Source organism: Rhinopithecus bieti, unplaced genomic scaffold, assembly GCF_001698545.2.
Source record: "Rhinopithecus bieti isolate Rb0 unplaced genomic scaffold, ASM169854v2 scaffold_3040, whole genome shotgun sequence".
NCBI classification, from domain to species: Eukaryota; Metazoa; Chordata; class Mammalia; order Primates; family Cercopithecidae; genus Rhinopithecus; species Rhinopithecus bieti.
This window is the reverse complement of record NW_016804657.1, coordinates 93,883-101,123: the sequence shown is the minus strand read 5'-3', so window position 1 is coordinate 101,123 and position 7,241 is coordinate 93,883.

Genomic DNA, 7,241 nt, shown 5'->3' with positions numbered 1-7,241 from the left:
TAAAGCATGGCAGCAACTGAAGGATTTATAAGCCAGGGAGTGACATGTGCAGATCGGAATTTTAGAAAACTCTGTTGGGCAAAGCTGGAGAGAGATCAGAAGGGAGTATCCCCTGGAAAGGAGATGGCGGGAAAGGCTCAGGAGGGTGTGGGGGAATAAGGAGCAAAGGATTGTGGTGGGGGGTCTGAATTAAAGCAATAACAACAGAGAAGTAAAATAGTCAGCACATTCTGGAGATTTAAGGAAGAAAAATAGAGGACTCAATGGCTGCATGTGGGGAGTGGATAGAGGGACCAAGGACTGAGATGGGGACACAGGGGAAGCGCGGTGTTGTGGAGACAGCAGCCCCAGTCTGCAGCATGATGCACTTGAAATGTCTTAGGGACATTGGCCAAAGGTGGGCAAGAGATTGTCATGTAGCTGGATTAGAGATGCAGAGACAGGGTGTTGGAGGCATCAACACAGGCATCTTCGGCTCCCAGACTGTAGCCAAAGCACTCACTGAGGGGCAGTAGGCAAGGGAGAGAAGGGAGGTCAAGTGAAAGCTCCCATTCTTTCTAGGAGCTCCATGGCTATTCACTGAGGGTACAGAGACAAGAACAGATGAGAGGCAATGCAGTTAGTGGAAAGCCATTCACGTCAGAGGACATGGGTTCATGCCAGCTCCTCTAAATACCTGACCATTTCTTTACGTCTCCAAGCCTCAGTTTCCCCAATCATAAAATGGACCAGTTTAGGAGACCAAGGCAGGAGGATCGTTTGAGGCCAGGAGTTCAAGACTAGCCTAAGCAACATAGCAAGATCCTGTCTCTACAAAAAAAGTTGAAAATTAGCTGGGTGTGGTGGTACACCCCTCTAGTCCTAACTACGCAGGAAGCTGAGGTGGAAGGATCACTTGAGCCCAGGAGTTGGAGGCTGCAGGGAGCTGTGATCACATCACTGCACTCCAGCTTGGGTGACAGAGCAAGACACTGTCTCAAAAAAGAAAACAAAAATAATAACCATAAAGCACATCACATAGCTCCTAGCAGAGAGCTACTACTGTGAACAACAAGCATGGAGAAGCTACAAGTTTCCAGAATCTTCCAAGTCTGCCAGTGTCCCCACTGGAAGTCCCTTTGGACCTCTCTATCCATCAGTCATATTATGAGCTGGATGAGCAGATGCAGGCTGGACCCAGACGTCTGTGCAGCTCCCTTTTGCTTCCCTGAATGGCACCGGCTGGGAGACCCCAGCTCTGTGGGCTCTGTCCTTCCCAGGCATGGTGTGGGTAGGTGGACGCCATAGCCCAGCCCTCCTGATCCCCCACCCTTCTGACCTCCTGCCTTGCCCTCAGGACCTTCCCTGGAACTGCAGCTTGCTGGGGGAAGGAAGTGCACAGCTGGAGCCTCTGCCCCTGCCCTGTGCCTGCATCCTGGCAGTGTCCTTCCCACCACTCCACCGAATAGTCCCAGAGGGATGAGGTGGGTTGGAATGGAAAGTGAGGTTCAGAAGCCAGGGAGCCCATTAGAACCAAACTGCCCAGCTCCTCTCTGCAGCGCGTGGTTGGGGGGCGGGAGAGAGTGCCCCAATCTGGGACCCACACAGGCACACTTCAAAGAGGTCATGCAGTGAGGCGGCCACCCTTGGCCTCAGTTTCCTCATCTGTAAAACACCAAGTTGGGTCAGGTCATCTCTGAGGTCCCTCCCACCTAGATTGCAACTCTACATTGTCCTCTCCCGTCCTGACTGTGATTCACCATTTCCAGCAGAGGGAGCCCGCACCTCTCCGCAGACAGCCAGGAACCAGTGCCGCTGGTGTGGCCAAGGATATGGAAGCCTTAATAAACATCTATGTGCTGGGCATGTGACATGCTTAGTGCAATGCCTGGCCAGGTCACGTGTTCCATAAATAGAGGCCATGGTTGTCTCCATCTCATAGATGAAGAAACTGAGGTTCCAAGAGTTTAATTTGAACCCAGGGGGCTCTGGCTCTGATGGTGCTCTGGGTGGCTCCAGGAGGGTGTGATACCATCTCTAAATATCTGAAGGGCTTACCATCAGAGAGGGGCACATTGCAGGGACGCTCCAGGAATGTAGGTCTGCGCTTGGCCTAAGGAAGAATGTTCTAATGGTCAGAGCTGGCCAGTTGAGACAGGGCCTGCCTTGGCTGGCTGTGAGCACCCTGTCTGAGGGATGGCCTCAGGGCATTGGGAATTGAGGGATGGTGGGTCTCCTTTGTCCCCCTCCAGTCCAGAGGGCCACATTCTGAGAGGACAGAAGGGCCAAACACAGTGGATGCCTGCTTTGAATCACAGAGGTCACTGCCCTCCCCATGGTCTCCCAGCTGCCTTGGGGCTAGAGAGGCCCAGCATTTTCTCTGAGGGCCTCTGGATCTCAGATCACTGGTGGAGGGGCAGTCCCCTACCCACTGTTCCACAGTTGCCTACTTCCACTGGGGACAGTTCTGGAATTCTGGGTAGGCCTCTCAGGGCAAGATCTTTGGTGGCCTATGTTCTTCACAGGGCGGGACCCCTTCAGCCTGAGGGGAAGGTCAGCAGAGTCACAGGCCAAGCTCACCAGCTCCTTCTGGGAGCCCTTTGGGCTGTCTGCACAGGCCTCTATATGGACACATATTCCTGGCACAGAATCCACTGCGGGGCAGAGTGGGGGAGGCCAGGGCTCCTGGCTCCAGCTGCTGCCCACTTTCAGAGAGAGCACTGTAGAGCAAGAGTCTCTGGAGTGACACTGCCTGGCTGTGACACCGCACACCCCTGGGGCACCTAGGAGGCTGGGTGGGGAGAACAGGGGCAGCTGCAGGGATGACTTCTCAGGTTCAAGTTGGTTGGGTGGCAGCCTGGCACTGGTCACTTCTGGGTGACACTTAAGGCAGGACATTACCAACTGGAAGGGGGTAGAGCACGGGCTCCCATTACAACCACTGGGAGATTATAAAAATTTAGATTTTGGAGCTCCTTCCTGGAACTCCTAAATCAGACTCTCCACGGATTGAGTCTAGAACTTTGCATTTTCAACCAGGCTTCCCAGGCAGTCCCATGGAGCCAGGCATTTGAGAAACTACTCTAGAGAGATGAAGATGCAATGAGCCTGGGCAGCCTGCTATCCAGGGTGGCAGAAGAGCCGGGGAAAGCCTGCCTGGGGAAGAGGTGCCTCAGAGGGATCAGATCTATTCTGGGCAGCATCACAGGGACGGCTGGCAGCAGAGGAAGGCTTTACAGGGAGGTCGACTTTCAGGAGCCTGTTTATGGAGCCCCTCCCCTGCTCCAGATGTGTGACCAAGTTGTCTTATGTAAACCATGCAGTCATCATCAGCCCTTTTGACAAATGATGAACCCAAAGTTCAGAGAACTCAGGGTCCAAGGCCACATGGCTAAGAGCCAGAGGTAGGATTCACACCCTGTGTTCCTGATGCTGAGCCGCTTCCTCTGCGCGATGGAGAGCGCTCTCCATGGCCTGCATTGCTGGGGAGGTGGTGAGCTTCTGGTCCCTAGCAGGGTTCCTGGACAGCTGAATCCTGCAGAGGGAGTCTTGCTTTGTGCTGACTTGGGAATATGTGTGGGGTGTGGTGCCAAGAAACCAAGGAGGGGCTCCCAGACTCCTCCATGCTGGCTTTGTGCACACGCCTACACACACAAACGCACGCACACACACTCACACACACACACACACATGCAGATGCACACCTCCTCGAAGCTCAGGAAGGCTAGGAAAACTCAGTATCAACCGGGATGAGGCCTGGCTCTGGCCTGAGACCTAGGAATTCCTCAGGGACATAGCCCAGAGCCTCTGGGACCACAAAGAGGCCACACATCAGACAGAGGGGAGCTGAGCCCTCCTACTGGCCTTCCCAGTCCTGGGGCCACTGTTCTTACCCTTTGACAACCCCTCGGGAGCAGGACAGAGTCCCAGGGCCGCAGAAGGAGTTCCTTTCTGGGACATTTTTGTCTTGTTTTCTTACTTGAAAAATTACCATTTATTTTGTGTGGGGTGACGTGGGAATGGAGATGCACTGATTACAAAAATAGCATACCATGTTCTTTGGGGAAGAGTTGGAAAATATAGAAAAGCACAAAGAAAGTAAAACCACAAAGAAGTCCCCTCATCCCAACACAGACACACGACTAAAGATAACGAATATTCTTTCTGCTGGTGTCTCTTCTTCAAGACAGGCTGCTTGGGTGCAAACCACAGGCCTGCTATTTTCTGGCTGTGTGATCCAGGACAAGTTACTTATCCTCTCTGTGCATCTATGTGCCTCGGTTTCTTCATATGTAAACTGGAGGTGAAAATAACAGTGCCTATCTCAAAGGGCGGTTGTGAGCATTTGATATAAAGACTTAGATGGGTGTCTGTCATTGAGGAACTGCTGGATAAATATTTATATTCACAAGGTTAACATTTTCTGTTTAGATTTTCATTACAACTTTTCTTAACAAAATTGAGTATTACCAACTTATAAGAAGCTTGTTTCACCATATACTACATCATGAACGTTTCTATGTTTGGGTATTTACATAATTGCAATGTTTCCTGTTTAGATGTCTATGATTACAGGTTTCATTTAGATTTTTCTGTTTCATTTTATATGATTTCAATGTCCCTATTTGTTTGTGTGTTTGCTTGTTTCACAAAACTAAGATCTACATTTTGTAACTTGTCTTTTTCATCTACTGCTAATGGGGAGCTTTTCTACATCATTGAACATCCCTTTACCACATGGATCTGAATGGCCGCACTGTTGGTCTTGGGAAGTGGTTTAAAGCGGGGGCAGGAGCAGAAGTGTCTGAGGGAGCGGGCAGCGTTGGTCAGGCCCTCTCCCCTCCATACCCATGGCTGCTGGCCAGGCCCGGCCCAGAAAGAAGACTCAGTGCCACTAGCTCCTGGAAGGGGGCCCAGGGCATGGTCCTGCATGGTGATAGGACTGCCTCTCCCTGTCTCTCCCCACTTGCCCCACAGACTGAGCTGGGCCCAACTAAGCCCCTCCCCTGAGATCCCCAAGGGCTTGCGTTTCCCGGAGGCTGCTCTTTCCTCAGCAGCCACCTCCCAGCCTGGCCCTGGGTTACTCTCCTCCTCTCCAGCCCAGCTCTCCTGAGAAGCTTGCTCCAAATCCCAGCCCAAGGCTGGCCTCTGGTGAAGGGCTTTCCATATGTCCTTGAGGTCCCTTCCTCCAGGGCTGTCAGGGCAGTGTGGCCAGGGTAATCCAGGCTCCTGGGACTGCCTACCTGGATAGGATGGGTTGCAGAAGAGAGGGAAAGAAGGAGGGGGCGTGTGTAGGAGTCACCAAGGGGATCCAGGGCTGGGGAGGTGCAGAACCAAGGCCCAGAATCGGGAACCGAGAGACATCTGGACCAACACCAGCTCCCAGGGCAATGAGGAAAAGGCAGGAGAATTCAGAGCCCTGAGCACTGGCTTCAGGTTTGGGGTTTAAACAAACGGAGGCACCCAGGAGAGCTAGGAAAATGGGGGCGGGCCTGAGATCCCAACCCCAGTCCGTCCCCAGACTGAGCAGCTTCCAGAAGCACGTGAGGCCTGGCCTTCTTTCCTGCAAACTCAAGCCACTGGGCTTCTTGTAATTGTGGGGCTACAAATCACCTACCTGCCTTCAAATCACCCACTCGCGCTTCGTCTGCCTTTATCTGGCAGGGCAGGCAGGTGGACGGGTGGGCAGCATGGCAGAGTCTAGCCCAGGCCTGACCAGAGGCTCCAGAGACAAGCCCACCTTCTCCCCTGCCCTCCCACAGAGACTGCCCTCCTGCCATGCACCCAGGATCTCTGTTGTCTCATCTGTCTCTGCAGTAGCGTGTTGTTCCCACTAGCCATTATGCCAAGATGTCTTCCATCCTGAACACATCTGAACAAATTTCTGGTATCCCATCCCTGGCCCACCATCCCATCCCCAGCAAAGCCTCCCATGCCCTCTGTCTACACTCAGCAACTCACTCACAGCCCACCTCCTCGCCCTCACACTCTTCAGCCGTCCCCAACTGGCTCCAGCCCCTACCACAAACACACAGATGGTAGCCATACCTCCATCTCCCAGCAGCACCTGGCCCAGATGTCCACCGCTCCTTCCTGAAACACTCTCTTTTCCTGGCTCTCCTTGCTGCTCACTGGCAGCCCCTTGGTCTCCCCTCGTCCTTGCCAATCTCTTAATGTTGGAGCACCTAGGTTGAGTCATGAGCCCACTTCTCTTTATCTATACACTTTTGCCCATGTGGTCTCGCGAGTCTTAGGTCTCTGAATGTTATTCATGTATTTACAGCTGCCAAGTATCTACTGTTTTCTACACTGCAAACGTTCCCCGCATCATTGAATCCTCTTTCTCCACATGCTTCTGAATGCCTGCAGGTGGTCATCCCGCTCTGCTGAGCTTCTGACTCACACCTGCCCTTGCCTTCCTGCTACTTCCACCCAGAGGCCGAAAACGCCTCTCAAACTAAGGCCATGCAGAATGGAACAGAAACTCTTCATCTCCCCTCACCTCCCAATCCCTTTCGTCTTCGGTTTCTCCATCTCACCAGATGTCACCATAACCCACCCAGTTGTCCAAGCCAAACACCTGGGTCCTAATAGGTCCTCTTTCCCCTCTCAACCCCCATTCTAATCCATAGCATGTCCCGTCCGTTCCACCTGCAACCAAAGTCTCCATCCTCATGGCCCTGCTGTGTCCAGGCCCCACCGCCCTCCCTGCAGCAGCTGCTTGTGGTCTCCCTGAGTCTGTCCCCACTCCCACCACAGCCCATTCTCCCCACTCCAGCCAGAGTTGTGACTAGAACACAAATCCAATCATGCCACTCCTCTGCTTAAAACCCCTCCGTGGCTTCCAACTGCCCTTGGAATAAAAGCCAGGCTTCTGGCCATGGTCTACAGAGCCCTGTGTGCTCTGGCCCTGTCCACCCCATCTCGGTCACCTCTCCACCAGCTCGTTTCTTCCCAGCTGCAAGCCCTTTACATAGATGGTCCCTCTCCCAGCCTCCTTCCCATCCCTGGCTCAGCTTGAAGCTCCCCTCCTCAGAGAAGCTTTCTTCGACATCGTGCTTCCAAAATACCCTCCCACCCCCATGCCGTCGTCCACTTCACTCTCTTTATTTCTCTTGTGTCACTTGTCAGGACCCTGATTATCTTCAGATGCATTTGTTTCTTCTACCTCGGCACGTTAGCTCCAGAGGGAGGGATAGCATCTCTCTTGTTTATTTCTCCATCTGGCTCATAGAAGCCACTTACCCAATGCCAGGGCTGGG